This window comes from Vulpes vulpes, chromosome 2 (assembly GCF_048418805.1).
Source record: "Vulpes vulpes isolate BD-2025 chromosome 2, VulVul3, whole genome shotgun sequence".
Taxonomy (NCBI): domain Eukaryota; kingdom Metazoa; phylum Chordata; class Mammalia; order Carnivora; family Canidae; genus Vulpes; species Vulpes vulpes.
This window is the reverse complement of record NC_132781.1, coordinates 56,544,015-56,561,233: the sequence shown is the minus strand read 5'-3', so window position 1 is coordinate 56,561,233 and position 17,219 is coordinate 56,544,015. Positions and strand designations below refer to the sequence as shown.

General features: G+C 51.4%; 1 long non-coding RNA gene across 1 annotated transcript; it reads right to left on the bottom strand.

The window, feature by feature from the left end:
- Positions 1-599: 599 nt before the first annotated feature.
- On the bottom strand, positions 600-15,941 carry LOC140597857 (uncharacterized). Its single transcript, XR_011999847.1, has 3 exons — positions 12,824-15,941; positions 9,934-10,118; positions 600-1,113 (listed from the first exon to the last, which is right to left on the bottom strand). It is a non-coding gene; the product is annotated as an uncharacterized lncRNA (long non-coding RNA).
- Between the last annotated feature and the right edge of the window lie 1,278 nt (positions 15,942-17,219).

The following is a 17,219-nucleotide window of genomic DNA, read 5'->3' as shown; positions in this document are numbered from 1 at the left end:
GATATAAAAAGCAAAACAAACAAACAAAAAGCTAACTTATAGTAAGTTGTGATAACCACATGCTGAGGAATCACTCCATGACTAACGCACAGTAATTTTAACTGTCTATCCCTAATAAGGTATTTCCTAAAGGCAAAGCAAAAATAAATAAGTAAACTGCAAAAGAAAAAAAGACTCAATAATTACATTGTTGGTGCTATTGATGTTCTTATCGGAGAACATTATGTGGAAGTGGGGCTCAGCAAGTAAGTATATCTTTCACTGGGAACTGGAGAAAAGGACACCCAGCATGCAGGAAAGGATATATACAGATTTAAAATAGATGAAGCTAGGGACACCTGGGTGGCTCAGTGGTTGAACCTCTGCCTTTGGCTCAAGTCGTGATCCTGGGGTCCTGGGATCAAGATCCACATCAGGCTCCCTGGGGAGCAGGGGAGCCTGCTTCTCCCTCTGCCTTTGTCTCTGCCTCTCTCTGTGTGTCTCTCATGAATGAATAAATAAATAAAATCTTTTTAAAAATAATAAAATCAAATAAATGGATGAGGCTAAGTGGAAACACTATAGTCCTGAATTTGAAGTATCACTATGAACCCATGAGACATTTTTTAATAAGTATACTTTATTTTTTTGAGCAGTTTTAGGTTTACAGGAAGGACAGAGAGTTCCCATAGGCCCTTCCTCTCCCTCTATCCCCCTAGTTTCCCCTTTTATTAACATCTTGCCTTACTGGGATACATTTGTTACAACTGATAAGCCAATATTGATACATTTTCATTAACTAAAGTCCATCGTTTACATCAGGCTTCACATCTTTGTGTTGTACCTCCTGTGGGTTTGGACAAACGTAGAATGACATGTATCCACCACTCTAGCATGGTACAGAATAGTTTCCATGCCATAAAAATCCTCTGTGCTTGGGGTGCCTGGGTAGCGCAGTTGGTTAAGCATCTGATTCGTGATTTCAGCTCCTGTGGTCTCCAGGATCTCATGATCTCCAGGTCATGAGATTGGGCCCCGACATCAGGCTCTGCGCTCATCGTGGAGTCTGCTTGAGATTCTTTCTCCATCTCCTTTTGCCCATCCCCACCGTGCTCTGCCTCTGTCTCTCTCAATCTATAAATAAATAAATAAATAAATAAATAAATAAAGTCTTTAAAAAAAATTAAAATCCTCTGTGCTCTGCCTTATTCATCTCTTCCTCTTCCCACCTTCCAACTGCTGGCAGCCACTGATCTTTTTATTGTCTTCATAGCTTTGCCTTTTCAAGAATGTCATATACCTGAAGTCATACAGTATGTGGCCTTTTCAGATTGGCTTCTGTCACCTAGCAATATATATTTCAGGTTTCTCTATGTCTTTTCATGCCTTGATATCACTTTTCTTTTTAGCACTGAATAACATTCCACTGTGTGGATATATCATAGCTTATCTGTTCACCTACTGAAGGGCACCTTGGTTGCTTTCGTGTTTTGACAACTATGACTCACGAAATATTTTATCTTTAAAAAAAAAAACTGTATTCCCTAGCTCCATCCACTAAAAATACCCAGAAATAGTGACCAACCTGATAGCAATGAGCATTACTTAAACCTCCACTGTGGTCTCTACATACCACCCCCCACTCCAAGAAACCCTGGTTTCTTGGAGAAATAGCGGATTCCAGGCAGAATATATACAAGATGAGTCTAGGGCATCTTGTTATTCCAAAAAGCAAGGAAGTTATCAAAGTCTTCTGGGGTCAGAAGTCCTCGGGGGCCAACCTATGAGGCTCTTTCTGGCCACATGAAATCATTTGAGCATCAATAGGAACAATAATTGCAGAGGATTAAAAAAACAGCAAATAACATTAAATCCCTCTGTTCATCGTGATACGTTTAAAACTCAATTAACAAAAAAATAACTCCAGGGACACCTGGGTGGTTCAGTGGTTGAGCATCTGCCTTTGGCTTGGGTCATGATCCGGGGTCCTGAGATCAAGTCCCACAGCAGGCTCCCCATAGGGGAGCCCTCTGCCTGTGTCTCTGCTTCTCTCTGTGTGTCTCTCATGAATAAACAAAGTCTTAAAAAAAAAAAAACAAACCTCCAAGGTGGAGAGGTGTGGACAGAAGGAAGGAGGGAGAGAAAGAGAAGGAGGGTGGTAGGGAGGGGGAGGGGAGACTACAGATTGAAAGAGGCTTAAGAGACATGTATGGTCTTTTCTGTAAGGCATAAAAACATTTACGAGACAATCAGGGAAATGTAAACATTGACTAGGTATGTGAGATGATAATTTCTACAGGTGTGATAATGGCATTATGGCTGCCAGCTTTTTTTAAAAAAAGACATCCTTATTAGGAGTGGCTAAGTGGTTCAGTGGGTTAAGCATCTGCCTTGGGCTCGGGTCACGATCTCAGAGTCCTGATATCGAGTCCTGCATTGGGCTCCCTGCTCAGTGGGGAGTCTGCTTGGCCCTCTTCCTCTGCCCCTCAGCTCATGCTCTCTCTTTCTTGCTCTGCTCTCTCTCAGATAAATAAATAACATCTTTAAAAAGAAAAAAGGCATCCTTATCATTTGAAAAGATAAACCAAAATAGTTATGATTGAAATATTAGAGAGTCCAAGATTTGCCAAACAATCCATTGGTACATTATACTCTCTACTTTTATTTATGTTTGAAATTTTCCAGAATAAAAAACCTTATCAAAAATAAAAAATAAAAGCACTTTTTACCAAGGCAGAAGCAGGATCTCTTGTGTCTCTGATGTTTTTATGTGGTCACCTCTGTGTAAATGTGGCCTGAATGGCTATTCACTTTCCAATACTCTTTCTTTCTTCTAAGTACCTTATGGTGAGTTGGTGTTAACCTGCCTGAGCAGGAGGGGACATGGGTGATGCCCTCTCCGCATATCAGCTGCACCCTGGGAATAAGCACCAACCACTGGGTAGAGGGAACCAAGCTGAGTTTGCAGCCAACTTTCATGAGCGAGGTAGGAACATTATAAACCCAACATTTCAGGGCGGGCTCCTCTCTGGGTCATGTGCAGCACTGGGTGCTCACAGACAGATACAAGCCAGGTGGATGAAAGCAGGCTCATGTAATGATTAAGAGTCTGGGCTCTGAAAGACATGGATTAAAATCTCAGCTCTCCCAGCATGTGCCTTCACCTGTCTGAGCCTCAGTTTCCCCACCTGTGGATTGAGAACAATCTGAGTACCTTCCTCATAGGCTGTCATATGGATTCAGCATTAAGAATGGTGGCACACTGAGCTCAGCCAGGCTGGAGCGGTACTCAACACATGGTGGTCACTGCTGCTCCTACTCCTGCTGCTGTTATTATATATTAATTATTAGATAGCCAAAATATAAAGTAGGGTTTTCCCCCAAAATTATTCCTTATATTTGCTTCCTTACAGGGTATGCTGTGTTATGGAGCACTTTCTCAATTATTTCATTTTGACCAATGCAATGCTGTTTGGGAAAGATGCATTATTCTGAAATGACCTCAATTCATGCTCATTTTGGATGTTAATCACAGTAACCTGACAAATGGGCTAAAAGAGATAAAGTAATTTTGTGTAGCTTTAGAATCTCTCCTGGGAGTGTGGCCTTGCACACACAGGGACTGGATGCTGTTTCAAACAAGCCTTTTATAGTCCACTTTATAAATGCATTATAGAAGCTGTACAGATTATGAATTTATGCCAACAAGCAGAGTAAGTATATAACCTGTGGCATAATGTTTGGCAAATAGGTATCTGTGGTGAGGGACAATTAGAGCACCACATGTGATTTTGTATGACAAGCAACTTAGAAGTGGACGCTGATGACAAAATGCAAAATGATGCTGGGCATCTTGAAAAGTGGTTTAGTCAAGACAAAGGACACAGATTCAAAAATGCAGGTGAAGCACAGGCAACACAAGCAAAAATAGATACATTGGATTTGAAGATTAAAAACTTCTGCTCAGGGGTGCCTGGATGGCTCATTTAGTTGGTTAGGAGTCTGCCTTCGGTTCAGGTTATGATCCCAGGATTCTGGTTTCAAGCCCCTCAGTGGGGGGTCTGCTTATCCCTCTGCTCCTATCCACACTCATGCGCTCTCTCGCTCTGTCGAATGATTAGATAACATCTTAAAAACAAAACAAAACAACTTATGTTCATCACAGGGCACAATCAACAGAATGAAAAGGCAACCCAACTGTATGGGAGACAATATTTGCAAATCATAGACCCAATAAGAGGTTAATATCCAGAATGTATAAAGAATTCTTACAACCCAACAACACAAAGCACCAAACATGGGCAAAAGACTTGAACAGACATCTTTCCAAAGAAGATACACAAATGGCCAGTGAACACATGAAAATATGCCTTGCTTCACTATTCATTAGGGTAATGCAAATCAAAACTGCAATGAGATACCTCCTCATGCTCATTAGGATGCTACCAGTAAAAAAATAAGAGGACATGGAGAAATTGGAACTCCTGTGACCTGCTGGTGGGAAAGTAAACTGGTGCAGCCACAATGAAACACAGTATGGTGGTTCTTCAAAAAATTGAAATATAACTGCCATATGATCCAGCGATCCCACTTCTGGGTATATATCTAAAAGAATAGAAAGCAGGGCAGCCCGGGTGGCTCAGCGATTTGGCGCCACCTTCGGCCCAGGGCATGATCCTGGAGACCCAGGATCGAATCCCACGTCGGGCTCCCTGCATGGAGCCTGCTCCTCCCTCTGCCTGTGTCTCTGTCTCTCATGAATAAATAGAAAGCAGGGATTCGAAGAAATATCTGTATACTCATATTCATAGTAGTCTTATTCACCATAGCCAAGGGATAGAAGCAACTCAAGTGTCCATCAACAGATAAATGGAAAAACAGAATATGTACAGTGGAATATTATTCAATCTTTAAAAGTGAGGAAATTCCAACACATGCTGTAACATAGATGAACCTTGAGGACATAATGCTAAGTGAAATAAGCCAGTCACAAGTGAACAAATATGCATGATTCCACCTATCTGAGATATCTAGAGTAGTCAAACTCATAGAGACAGAAGTAGAATGAAGTGGTTGCCAGGGGCTGGGAAGAGGAGAGGATAGGGAGTTAGTGTTTAATGGGAATATGATTTCAGTTTTGCAAGATGCTTAGAGCTCTGGAGTTGGATGATAGTGATTAATGCTCAACAAATATGACTCTACTTAATGCCACCAAACTGTATGTTTAAAAATGGTTAAGTGGGGAGCACCTGAGGGGCTCAGTTGGCTGAGTGTTGGACTCTTGACCTCAGCTCAGGTCTTGATCTCAGGGTCCTGAGTTCAAGCCCCACACTGGGTTCTGCACTGGGTGTGGAGCCTACTTTTTAAAAAAAGGTTAAGATAGTAAATGTTATGTGTATCTTATCACAAAAATAATAAAAAGGAAAAAATACAAGAGCTTGAAACTAAACTGTCTCAGAAATTACAAGAAAAATAATTTATTTATAATTATTATCTTTTTCTCTTTTTGTTTTAAGGCAGGAGGCAGAGGGTGAGGGAGAGAGAGACTCTTAAGCAGTCTCCATGCCCAATATGGAGCTCAGTCTCATGACCCTGAGATCATGACCTGAGCCGAAATCAAGAGTCAGATGCTCAATAGACTGAGCCATCCAGGCATCCCCTATGCATTATCTTTCTCTCTCTCTCTCTTTTTAAAAAATATTTTATTTATTTATTCATGAGAGACACACAGAGAGAGGCAGAGACACAGGCAGAGGAAGAAGCAGGCTCCCTACGGGGACTCCAGGATCACGACCTGAGCTGGAGGCAGATGCTCAACCACTGAGCAACCCAAGCATCCCTATATTATCTCTTTTTAACCCATCTGTCAGGTTACTGATATAAATATCTAAAAGTATAATAAAAATTGTGATTGGGATGCCTGGGTGGCTCAGCGGCTAAGTGCCTGCCTTCAGCCCAGGACATGGTCCTAGGGTCCTGGGATCAAGTCCCACATCAGGCTCCCTGGGGGAAGCCTGTTTCTCCCTCTGTCTGTGTCTCTGCCTCTCTCTCTGTGTCTCTCATGAATAAATAAATAAAATCTTTAAAAAAAAATTGTGATTGTAATTTTGCAGGTAATATCCACCTTGTAAATGTAATATTTTAAGTAGGCATGTGACAGTTTCAGCATCTTCAGTTTATATACTCAAACTGGCCAAATACATTTGGGGGATATCTTCCCACTAAAGAAATATGAGGGTGCTTCTCATCCCTTCGCATCTCTTCTCACATGCTCAGGGCATATGTGGAATCCTCTGGCATCAGGACTGTTTCTCCCAGCCAGGCTCTCCTTGGGACAGCCTGGCCCTCTCCAACATTCTGGGCTCCCCTACAGCCTAGAACCCAGCATTCAGGCCTCAAGACTCTCACAAAGCCTGCCCTACTCCCCAGTGGGATTCTTCATAAATGCAGAGAGTATTTGGTATCTAAAAGGCTCATGTTTGGGATCCCTGGGTGGCGCAGCGGTTTGGCGCCTGCCTTTGGCCCAGGGCGTGATCCTGGAGACCCGGGATCGAATCCCACATCGGGCTCCCGGTGCATGGAGCCTGCTTCTCCCTCTGCCTGTGTCTCTGCCTCTCTCTCTCTCTCTGTGACTATCATAAATAAATAAAGATTAAAAAAAATGTTTTAAAAAAATAAAAAAAATAAGAGGCTCATGTTTGTTGTGCACTTTTTAATATTTTTAAAAGAAATGGCTGGAAATGAAGTTTTAATTTTTTTTAAGTTTATTTATTTTCAAGTAATCTCGACACCCAACAGGGATCCCAAGATCCCATGATCCCAAGATCAAGAGATGCATGCTCTCCCAATTGAGACAGCCAGGTGTCCCGGGAAACAGATTTTTAAATGTGTTCCTTTATCTCAACACTCTGAAAACAGTTTTCCTTTCACAGGGTCCCCTTGGGGCTGTCATCTTCCAATTGGCCCCATAGTGAGCTCCCAGGATGGGAAGCTGGCCTGCCGGTCCTCTGCTCACAAGTGGCAGACAAGGTAGCCTTGAAGGTGGAATTCTGACAGTCACCACTAGGCACTGGGTGCTTATGAACGGGACCAGGGCCCTGGCCGCATCCGCTTGCCCCCTTGCACTGTGAGACCATCACAGCCACCCCCCTGCCAGAACTGCCTTTATGGCTGCCTTCAAGACTCCCCAGAGATCATTCCCTCCTTTCCTCATGTTCTCTCATCCCCACCTCCAGCCTCTTAGCTCCTCCCAGTCTCCAAGTCTCTGCTGCCTTAGTCTCCCCAGACTGTTCCACCCTCCCCCAGAATCTAGCAGGCCCAAGTCTTCCTCTGCATCTTCTCTAGCATGGGCTGTGAATCCACGCATCTTCAATCTTATCCTTAGTGCTCCTGGGTAGAAGGGAAGGGAGTAAGGGGGATGAAGGAAATAAGATGATCATTCAGTACAATCAGATTCATCTTCTGCCATGAGAATCCATTTCTTGCCTGGCTGGAGTCCCCAGCTGCTCTACATGGGAGAGGCAGATCCCCAACCATCAAATGAGCACAATGTGGACCATGTTATATTTCAAGGGCACTTGTCCCCTCTGTGTCTTGTAGAATCCTTTCCATTGCTTTGACACTGAGTGCTACCCTCCCCATCACTCCTCTCTGATCCTTCCTGGGTTTCTCCTTGAGACTGTGGGGGGTGGGGGTGGGGAGCTTCCATCTTATCCTGAAGGAGCCACACGTGCTGCTGTAAACACTGAGGGGGACCGAAGCTGGTCCAGAGGGCAAAAGAAGCCTTCTGGGAGGCAGTGATGTTTACACTGAGGTGAGAAGGATGAATAGGAGTAAGCTAGGGAAAAGGAGCAAAGACAGCCTTCCAGGCAAAGGGAAGAAACAGCCTGATCACACACTGCAAGCAGGAGAGAGTATGCGCTGCTTGAAAAGCTAAAGTAAGCACAATTGCTCTGTGAGTGACACAGGGAGTAAGGGGGAAGGAGGTGGAGATGAGGCCAGAGAAGTGGACATGGGCCAGGAGGCCTTAGAGGCCACTGGGAGGATCCTAGACTTGGAAGCTTTTCCTGGGTTTGGAAAAGCTCTTCCAGGGAGAATAACTCTGCCAGGCAGATTGTGTGGGCTGATGTGTAGATGGAAGTCCGGACGCGGGGACCAAATTTTCTGCCTCCTCTGTGTGCTGGGAACAGTTGCAAGACTACCTGAATCCCACAGAGCTCAACAGCACGCCCAGCTCACCACCCTTCTGAGGCTGCTCAGCACCCACACGTGAGAGCATAAGGGCAGTAGCTACTGGCCTGGCTTTGCCATTTAATGACCTTCAGCCAGGCATTTCCCCCTCTCTGAGCCTCGCTTTCCCCATCTGCACAATGGGCATCGATGCCAGCTACCTCACAGGCTTTAGAACTCTATAAGATCACAGATCTTGCAGGCTTCACCAAGGGCCTGGTATCACAAGTCATCAATAAAGATGCGTTAGTATCGTCGCTACTATTAGTATTGTTGATGCTTGCAGCTTATCCCAATTCCTGAGCACCGTTCTGTCTGTTGCTTGCTGAAATGTCTCTGGATCAGATACTGCCAAGCCCTGGGACTGGGATGCTCTACTTCTTTGCATAAATGTGCATATTGCACTGAGGAGAGCCCCTCCTTCTACGGAGGGTCCAGCGGGGTTGCTCGGGGGACACATTCCAGAAAGAATAACCGTGTAACATGAAACCCTGAATCTGGAAACACAACCTCTATGGGAAATTAGAGGGTAAGGTCTGCTCTGCGGACCGCCCAGCCTCATTCCATACAAAAGGGATATTGAGACCCAAAGGCCTGGTCACTTGGCCTCCTGCCGGAGGCCTTACCACAGTCAGAGAGATCTTCCTAAAAGAAATCAAACTTGGCCATGGCACGGTGCTGTTGAAACCCTCCTGTGGCTCCCCACAGCCCTCAGGTTCTAGCTTATTCTCTTCTTCATGACCAACAATGCCACGTGGTCAGCCTCCTGCCCACACCTGTAGCCACATCCTTGTTCTAACATAGCCATACATGCTTCCAATAGAGCAAGTTCTTTCCTGCCTCAGGACCTTTGCACACCAATGACCCTCTTGCCCTCTCTATCAGGTCACTGCCAATTCTTCCAGATTCAAAAGCCCACAGACCTTGTTGAACCTCCAAATAGTAGTGGGAAGTAGTAATATCATCCCTATTTTCTAGCTAAAGAAACTGAGGCCCTGAGAACCACCACGTGGCTACTCAAACTAAACTCCAAACCATGTCAGCCAGACTCCAGAATCTTTGCTCACCCAAGAGGAAGCACCTGATTACACCTCCATCATAACAGGAGAGTGAAAGTGGCTGAGCCACTTGGCTCCATTGAATCAGAATAGGACCAGTGTGGCACAGAGCAAAGACACTGAAGTCACAATTAATGCATTCAAAACCCAATATGGCCACTCGTCCACCTGTGGTTTAAGGCAAGACATATGACCTCTCTGAAGCTCAGTTTTCTCATCTGTGAAGTGGGGCGCACTGTGAGTATTCAGGAACCACACATGGGAAGCGCCTGGCATGTGGTACATTCTCAGCGGATGGCATGACACCACCCTTCCTTGATGCATCTGGGGAGGCCGCACCAGTCCAGACCAGCCCATCCCAGATGAAACTTGCATCACCCGAGGTTAGGCTGCCGGGGCCTGGGAACCATCCCTGCCCTGTTTTCTGTTTTGGGTTTTGTGTTTCCCAGCGTTTCCTTTGGAAAAAGTCCAGCTTCCTCCCTGCTGGAAGGAGGCAGGAGGGGATTGTTCACGCCTGGGCCTGGATGCCCAAGGGAGCTGTGTGGGGAGGTGACAAGAGCCTGGGGTTTGGAGTCCAGCCAGTCCAGGTCTGAATCCAGAATCTGACACTGAAAGGCTGTGTGACCCCGGGCAAGTGACTTTACCTCTCTGCAGAAGATCTCCTCACCTGTTAAGAGGTCCCAGGACTTCTACCTCAGAGAGTATTGAACACAGATGAGGGACTGGGATGAGAGAAGATTCTGGATGTACTTCCTCAGTGTGTATACAGTGATTCCTTTTGAGGAGGTGTTGAAGATGGGGAAGGAGCTTACATCAGGAGTTACCACTGCTAAACAGAAGAGGGTGGGTGTCCTGTACCAGGGGGAGGGAAAGATTGGGGGGAAGGGGGAAAGACATAATTCAGCTCTAGATTATCAATCACCCTGCTGGAATGAGGGTCCAACATGATCACACCTCTGATTTTTCAGCAGAAAAATCTATATTTTCACCCAAAATCTCATGATATGATAAGGAGTATATCCTGTATGATTCCACTTATATATAGTTCAAAAATAAGGCAAAACTCATGTATGGTGCTGGAAATCAGGATAGTGCTTTCCTTGGAAGAGGGATGGGTAGTGCCCTGGGAGGGAGCACAAGGAGAGATTCTGGAGAGCTGGAAATATTCTCTTGATCTGGGTATTGGGAACATGAGTGTGTCCCCTTAGTAATTTTATGCTTTGCGCACTTCTCTATGTGGATATTATACTTCAATAAAAATGCTAAAATAATTTTAGAACAAATAAATCAAGGCTGCAGTCCTGGGAAGAGAGATAGTATGGGCCCAAGCTGAATGCACCTGCAGGCTGCATCCTGCACACCAGCAGAGCATGGACGCTCTTAGCCCCTGACACCCTGAACTGAGTCCTCGCCCTTATGGAGCACTTCTGCTTTCCCAGACACCCAGGAGGACCGCCTATTCTGCCCCGCCCCAGCTGCCTCAACAGAGCGGGAAGCCACATCTCTGTTCAATCTGCCTGTTTGGCCAGATCCTGCTGAGCTCAAATTCTAGAGAAATAGGCATAGTCTGTCACTTCAATGATAAAGCAACACCCCAAGACCACCTTTATTTATTATCCATCTCACTTCATTAAGAATACCCAGGGCACAGTAACCAAAAGGCAGGCATAGTTCTGTTTCCAAGAACACCTTTCTAGAATCTGGATTTCACAAAGCCTGCCACCAGCCCTGAGCAGCTCCCAGTCCTGAGTGGCAGCAAACTCAACTGGCAGCATCCCTGGCGCCCACAAGCCCTGGTGTGAGAGGGTTGGCGGTGGGACTGCCCCCGCTCCGCCCCTCTGCCTGCTCCGGATATCTTAGTTTTATTTTTATTTCCACTCTCATTCTTTTCTTTTCTGAGGGCCAACAGAAGACGCACACGCCTCCTATATAAAGCGGCACTCGCCAAAACAAATGCACATCAAATGCATTTATTTGCACAGACACTCATAAAAACTTTACTAGACACCAAATAATTACAGGAAGGGGCAAACCTCCAACTCCGCCAATCCCCAGCGTTTTGAAGTGGATTTAAGATAAAGATCAAATAGGATGGGTGCTGGCCTCAGCATCACACCCAGCCCCCTTCCCAGCTAGAGACCCTCAGGGTGGAGACGAATGCACTTTTTTTTTTTGCTTTTGTGAATTTGTGTCCAATTCATGTAAAATGTTTTTCTGAAAGTTATTCTTAGTGTCCTAATGGGACTTTTATGGCTTCATATACAGTTCTTGGCTTTTTCTTTGTTCTGGCTCAGGTTCTTGGTAGGGGAAGCCCCTAGTTCTAGATGGGTTGCTGAAATAACTCAGCCCATCCATTTGGCAAGAAATGCAAAGATGCTTCAGGAAAGTGCCTTTTAAAAAATAAATATAAATGGCACCTCGAGAGTCCCTCCCACCTGGTCAGTTTTGATGCACTAGGCTGAAACCCCTAATTCTGTTGCCTTCCAAAGCAACTTTCAGACCCAGGATTCATAGCCAGGGCAATCAGAGAAGCCTGAGGCTGTCTGTGCTGGACATTGGGGCACCCCCCTGGGGCACCGCCCCCCCCCCCCCCCCCCCGCCCGCCCCCAAGCCTCCTGCACCCAGCCCACAGCTGTCTGGATCTGAGTTTTGCCTGCCCTAAAGAAAAACAAATGGCTGAGCTCAGCATGTGTCTTTCCATCTCTGGTCCTGATAGGGAGGGGAGGAGGCAGCTGTGATCTTCCCAAGTCCCAGGGACTCCTTTTATCCAATTATTTGCCAAATATTTATAGAGGCCTACTATGTGCCAGGCACCATGGTAAGCACTTATATTTCACCATCTCAACAATCCTGTGGGATAGATGCTACTACTCTGCCCCCTTTACAGATGAGGAAGCTGAGGCACAGACAGAGGGCAGCACTTTCCAGAGTCCCATAGCCAGATCCTGAACTAGACCTTGGTGACTCCCCAAGACCTGCTCTTGACCACTCCAATGTACTGCCTGGCCAGTGGAAGACCTTAGCTGTGAGCCACCTGGCCAGGGCACTGTCCTCTCCTGTCCTGAGGACAGACAGAAGGCTTTAGATCTGAGCCTGAGCTCTTAACCCGCCAGGGAGGAATTCCATGACTAATGTCCCACACTTTGCACTTGAAAAGTCATGGGCCTGTAGCCAGAGACCCCACTAGCTGGTTGAGGTGGGACTGGGCCACAGGAGGATAGAAGGACTCCGCCCCGGGGCTGGAAAGTCCTCCACACTGCACACAGGCATGTACCAGCACAAGGCCTCAGAGCCACTACACTGTATCTCACCAACAAAACGCTGCCTAAAATCCTGTTCTCTGCCACGTCCTTCTCACTAGCCTTAGAAAACCCGGGATGGGAAAGTGAGAACCCACTCTCAGCCCTGGGTCAGCAGGACCCCAGCTTGGGCCTCTCCTCAATCATCCCTCTTTTTTTGACCTCCACGTGGTTCAGGGGCTCTGTGAGCTCTCCACAGGCACAAGAAGACCACAGAAACTTTTCTCTGGGCTGTGGGAAGATGACCGGGTTACTTACCACACACACTCTTCTCTCTGCTGGCTGAGAAGGGGCCTGAGCCTTTGCTCCACATGTCCTGGGGTCAGGCCTGCTGTGGTCCTCAGGAGAGAGCATGGTCCCCACTGGCTCTGAAGGTGGGGGCATTCCACCTCTGATATTGCTGTCCTACCCCACTTCCAGAGCTCCTGGATTCCCAGATCCCAGCTGCCACCAGGGAATAGTGGGCCCCAAGCCAGGCCATGTGTTGGGGTGGCTCTGGTCCAATCTGCTTCCAGCAGATCTGAGGATTGTCAAGGCCAATGGTATGGGGGGGGGGGTGTCACTGGACAGGTCCGAGCGCTCACTCTGGCAACCCTGACAGCCCTGACTGGGTGGAATTGGGCATCTGTGCAGCCCCTCCTCCTCGCCTTCATGCTCCCCAGCACTCACTCCGCTGGGCATTGGCGGGTACTTCATCCCTGCCCAGGATCCTTGCTTCTAGCTGGGGTTGTAAATTGGGAGGGGACTTGGGTTCGGCTCTGGTCAGAAGCACAGATGGGGAGGATGGACAGGACTCCACTGTGGGGAGGGGGTGGTCATAGGGCCGCATTTGGAAGGCCAGTAGCAGAGGCAGGCGCAGGGAGTGCAGGGCCCCAGCAAGGGGGTATAGGGAAGGGCTCCGTGGAGATGAGGCATCAGCAGGATCGTGAGAGCTGTGACTCCCGCCTAGAGCTTCCCTCTCAGTTCTTGCTTCCTTCCAAGCAATTCCAAAGAGCCAGGCTGGGTCTTTCCTTAGGTGGAGAAAATCTGAAACTGTTTCTGCGGCTGAAGTCCAAGCCACAGAAAATCCCAGACAGGCGGGAGCGCCTGGGGGTGAGCCGCTGGGGGCGTCACAGGTCCGTGGATGCCCCGGGGGGTGTGGGCGGTGGCCAGATCCGGCTGGCTCTGTTGCACCGAGCAAGATGCCGCTAGCTGTCTACAGATGGCACCTGACGGGGCCTAGGCTCCCCATTCTACCGTCCAGCCGGCCACTTCTTCAGCAAGGGAAATGGTTGGGAGGGCAGGAGCCGGGACTGTGCTTGAGAGAGACCTGGGTGTTCTGCGCGTCTGTGTTTGGAGGAGCCAGACCGCGGACTCAGCTGGGAGAAAGAAGGACCCCGGAGCAGGGACAAAGGGCAAAGAAAAGGACTCACATGGCGATGGATCGGAGCGTGGAGGTGTGGTGAGGGGATGGACTGACACAGAGCAAGGGGGATGTGGAGCGGGATCCCAGGTTTGTGGGCTGAGCAGCCCCAGTCCTAGACCAGAAAGAGCAGCCGCTGCCTGGGCCGGACAGGTACCTAGAAGCCTCGGGTGGCTCTGAGCACCTTCTGTGGCCCTCCAAGTGTCAGCCCTGGTGGGGTGGGCTGTGACTCCGGCAGGGGCGTGGGGGTGAGGCACCAAGATTGTATGTGCCCCAGGACACCAGAGCAAGGCTGCTAGTACGTTCTCCTGCTCTGAGAACTTGCTTTTGGGTGGCCCTAGGAACGCGACCCCAGCTCAGTCTGCGGCCCCAACTCAGCTCTGGACATCAGACCCAGGGTCACAGAAGTCACAGAGGCCAGGCCACAGGGGCCCCCATTTGGCTGAGGGGGAGAAATGAGGAGAGGAAGAGGCTGGTTACAGGGAAGGTGGGGGAGACGGGAGGAGGACGGAACGCTGCATCCAGAGCGTGGGGTCCGGGATGAGTGCGCAGGGCCTGAGTTGGGAGCGGGTTCCCAAGTGCGCTCTGAAGGTAAAAGCGAGGGTCTGGGCCTGGAACCGGGCCGGACCCTCTAGCCCACAGGCAGCCGGTGCAGGAACGCAAGGCTGCCAGCAGAGGGCAGAATGCGCCCGGTCGGTTCGCCAGTGGTGCGCCGGGCAACGCGCGCCCGAATTTTGCCTGCCCGGCTTCTCCCACAGCTCGCGCCCCGGCCCCCAGTTGCCCGAGGAAGGCAGCCCAGGCCCAGGCCCAACCTCGGGAGCTCAGGGCCTTCCAGGCTGCACAAGGACAAGGCACCCAGGGCGTATGAGAGAAGCCACATAGCCCCTCACCCACCGTCCCGGAGACAGACACACAAAGACGTGGAGAAATGCACGGAGCACGACACCAAAAGCCACGCGCAAACACACACATAAACCCCCCCAAAAAACTCTAACAGACACGCAAGCACACAGAGCCATTCAGAAACTCAGAGATCCACTCAGGCACGCAAAGACGACACGAAGACACGTAAACAGAAAAGTGCCCCGGACACAATACAGTGGCTGAGAGACACACAAAGCCGTCGGCTCCCACGTACAGCGACACCGACACCGGGACACACAGAAAGGCCTAGAAACATACAGAGGCTCCAGAGGCGTGTTAGGACCTGCAGATGCACGCGCACATGTGCACGGCAATCACGCCCGGGTACACATCCACACACTCCGAGCCCAGAAAGTCTCGGGCACCCGGGAATACTGCACGCGCGGACTCGGGCGCCCAGCACGCGGCCGACTCCGGAGAGGGCGCACCGACGCGCGCACAGAGGCCCGCCGACGCGCACAGGTACCGGGATGGCGCGGGAGCCCTCGAATCCCCCACAAAGCCGGGCCCCTCCGCGGGGCCCGGCGGCACGGGGGGCCACTTCTGAGCGAGCCTCCGGCAGCTCCAAATCCGACCCGCCCTCTCGCCTCCAGCGGGGTCAGGGGACCCGCCTCCCATGCCCTCCGCCCCCGCCCCGCTCCGCGCCGCTGCTCCGTCCCGGGAGGGGTCGGGGCCGCCCCGCAGCGGCTCGAGGGGCCAGGCAGCGCCTGCCCCGGGCCCGCACCGGCCCCTGTCCCTGGGCGAGCCGCGCCTCTGTGGAGACCCAGGAGCCGGGACACAGCCAGCCTAGGCGCGGTGCGCTGCAGCCCGACGCCGCGGCCTGCGCTGCGAGCGCGGGGGCCAGGCCGGGTGGGTGCCGGGCCTTTCGCTCCCCAGCGCCCACGCCCGCTTTGCCCAGTCGGACCGGGATGCTGTCCCGGCCAGGCGCCGCCTACGGACCCCTAGCCCGGCTCCTCGGCCGCCAAAACCAGCCTCTCCCGGCCGCCGATCCCGTTTCCATCGAGCAACCCAACACACATGGTCCAGGGCCTTGGGTTACCGACCCCAGGGCCACCCCCACCCCCACCCGCGCAACTGCAAATTCCGCCCGGCCGGGTTCTCATCTACCGCCCCAACCTCCGAGCAAGGGCCCCTTTCTCAGACCTCGGCGTCCTCTAACCTCTCCGCGCCTAACCTGGGCCTGACCCTCCTCGCCTGCCCAGTGCAGACGTCCCCCATCCTCGATCGCAGCGCTCCTCCAGGGCCTTCGCCCACCCCTCCACCCGACCTCTGCCACGCCAGAGTCTTCTCCCGGCCCCTCGCCCCAAATCCGGGGCCCAGCCCCTTCGCCCTGGGCCGGGACCCCGCTCGGCCGTTCCTGGGCCAGCAGCCCTTCCCTCCTGACGGTCCCCGTCCCTCAACCAAGCAGCCAGCCTCTCCGCGCACCAGAAGGGTCCCGGGGAGGCGCCGCCGCCCAGGGGACGTCAGCTCAGCCCGGAGCGACCTACCTCGGCCGACAGATGGGGTCCCCGGGCGGCCGCTCCGGGCCGGCGCCTTCCCCCGCTGAATCGGCTGCGCTCCCCGCCGTCCGCGCAGCCTGGCCTCGCTTGGGGCCACTCCCCTTAGCGCTGAAGCTTTACAAAAATGCTAATAATAAAGACGGCAAGAAAGGAAGGAGAAAGGCTCATTCCCCAACTCCCAAACCAATTTTTCAAAGGGGTGGGGCAGAAGGATTCGTTTCGAAGGCGAGACCCAAACTTCTTGCAAGGGGCCAGCGGGCGCTCGATCTGGCCGGGGAGCCGGGGGGCCGGGGGGCCGGGAGCCGGGGGGCCGGGAGCCGGGGAGCCGGGAGCCGGGGAGCCGGGGCCCGCGCTGCGGGTCGGGCGCGGAGCGGGGCGCAGGCTGGGGGCGCAGGCTGGGGGCGCGGGGAGCCCTCCCGCGGGGGGGGCGGCGACGGCACTATTTGACGTGGAGCCGCCGGCTCATCCCGGCGCAGGGATACGAGGCGCACCAATGAGTTCAAATGTCAGGAAGTTTGAGGAGGGGTGAGGCGGCTCCCGGCCGGAGTATCCCTCCGCCGCCAGCCCCAGCTCTAAACCCGGCGGCTCCACGGGCGCACCATGGCACTGGAGTAGTGCGGGGAGCGCGCCTGGAGCCCCGCGGCCCGCTGCGCCCCGCCCGGGACCCCGCTGCGCCGCCCGCGCCCCCCCAGCCCGCGGGGCCGCCCCTGCACCCCCGCCCCCTCCCCCGCCCGCCGCCGCCGCCGCCGCCGCCGCCTCCTCCCCGCGGCTCCGTCTGCCGCCGCCGCCGCAGCCCGGCTCCGGGGCTGACAAGCAGGTGACAGAGGAG